The sequence below is a fragment of the Monopterus albus genome, unplaced genomic scaffold (assembly GCF_001952655.1).
Source record: "Monopterus albus unplaced genomic scaffold, M_albus_1.0 scaffold62.1, whole genome shotgun sequence".
Lineage (NCBI taxonomy): Eukaryota > Metazoa > Chordata > Actinopteri > Synbranchiformes > Synbranchidae > Monopterus > Monopterus albus.
In genome coordinates, this window is record NW_018127942.1 from 3084954 (window position 1) to 3087104 (window position 2151).

At 34.5% G+C, this 2151-nt stretch overlaps 1 long non-coding RNA gene across 1 annotated transcript; it reads left to right on the forward strand.

Moving 5' to 3' along the window:
- Nucleotides 1-430: 430 nt before the first annotated feature.
- LOC109962174 (uncharacterized) lies at nt 431-1325 on the forward strand. The gene is made up of 4 exons (XR_002275224.1): nt 431-525; nt 605-666; nt 1070-1158; nt 1263-1325. It is a non-coding gene; the product is annotated as an uncharacterized LOC109962174 (long non-coding RNA).
- The last annotated feature ends 826 nt before the right edge of the window (nt 1326-2151 follow it).

A 2151-nucleotide genomic window follows, 5' to 3' on the forward strand; every position in this document is an offset into this window, starting at 1 on the left:
ATAAAAAAAAAAAAAAAAAAAAAAGATTTGGTTTTTTTTTTTTAAATGAATGATTTATTGATATATTAACTTGCTGTGAAAATTTAAATTTGACAAAAAAAGTGTGGCTGCTTGACAGTCGAATGACTGACATGCATAAGAATGCAAAGAAATGTTCAACAAAATGTATAGCACATTTTATTCAGAGAAGGAAACACAGGCATCAAGAATAATGCTGGAAAGTTTGAACGGGAGTCAAGAAGAATCTGGCAGCTTCCTACAGGGTGAGAAGCTGCTATATACTGTTATGAGCAGGTGTGGGTAATCAGAAGCAGGTGAAACCAATTTGGATAATGAACTAAAGTTCCCGGGAGTCAGGTTGAGCTGGGGACAGGAAGTAGTATCAAAATAAAAGCACAAATGGAAGCAAAAAGGACAGAATCATGACATGTACAGCGGCATAATGATGTAAAGGGGAAAACAGCAGCTGTCATAGACTCCTTTGTAATGTCAGCAATATGGAATTGGAAGCCACCCAGACTGCAGGTAGTAAGTAGGCCTTATTGAAAGTTCACGATTATTTCTACAGACGAGCTAAACTAAATGTTTTTTCATATATTTTTAGATGGATTTCAAGACATATGATGTTGCCGTGGGGATAATAAGAGCCATTATTGGATTCTGGTGGTAAGACAGAATATATAATTTATGAATAAAGTATAAGTATAATTTGTCATCAAGGATCAATTTGAGTGGGTAAACTGTAACTGAGATTTCAAGGCCTAAAAAAATGATGATTTAAAAATATGTAATGTAGATTTTTTTAACCTTTGGAGGGGAATATTGCAATACAACAAAATGTTTGTACTCCACAGGGAGTACTTGTTTTGACTATCATTCTATATTTATATGCTTGGAAAAACATCATACCTACATGCCAGCATTATTTTGTAGCACACACAATGTATTACGTTACCTTTCCCCAAAACATTTGCAAAGGAACCATTTTGTAGCTATTTTGGCAACAGATTAATAATGTTAGCAACTTTTATGCCACAAAAATTCATATCAAAACTTTACACATACATAGGTTCTGTATCCCAAAGAAAAATGTTGCCTGTTCCTGGATCCTTTGGAAGAAACCAAAGCAGATCAGAAAACATGGCAGGAGACAACAAGGTAAAGAATGGCACTTCCTGGTACCATACTGACAAAATAAAGCTAACTTGTAGGCTTTGAAAACATATGCTAACATTTATAAAGGGTTTTCCTTTATATTTTAGAGCCTTTCTGCGAAAGAAGGGTCACAATATTTTGAGGTGGTCCTGCAGCACTCTGCCTCACTCGCAGCACTCTGCCTCATTCTTTCCAGGGAGACTCAGTGTCTTGTGGAGTCCTAGCATTAACGGTTTGTAGATGTTTCTGTGTTAAAACAATGTTAAGACTGCCTATCAAATTTGTAAAAAAAAAATCGGAATGACACCTAAGTAAATATAAACATAAATGTTGCTGTGTAGTTCAATATTTTTATGTTTTCCTTGAACACCAACACAAGTTATCCTCAGTTTGCAGAAAACATTCTGTGTGGGGGCCAATTGAATTTTGACATGTCAAAGGGGGAGGTAAATAAAATGAGGCTGCATATAGCGACCATCCTCCTCTAGGAATCTGGTATGTACCCTGTTTTGATTATCAGAGAAAATTTCCATGTCTTTAAATGATCAGATATGAATTGAAAAGAACTGAAAAATGTAGTTTTCAAGAAATTACTACATGTAGAAATAATTATGATACTAAATACCTAATAAAAAAATTTTGAATATATATTTTTTTCTACAGATGATCTCAGCAATTTGTGCTATTATTGTGGGAGTCCTAATAATGACACACAATGGGCAACTTAATTACAAAGTTTGATTTTTTGTTTTTTAAGCAAAATTTTGTTGGTCAATTTTGAAAAGGAGAACCTTTGAATATTTTGTGAACTTCCTGAGCTCTCTGTAATCTCCCTTTTTGTTTCAAAATATTTATTTTACAGATTTGCTGCGACAGCTGTGAGAGGTGGTTTCACATCAGCTGTGTTCAGCATCCTCCTGTGGAAAAGGAGTATTGTACTTGTGCCCAGCATGCATACACCATTAAAACTGCAATTATAATTGCAGCTTTTTTGTG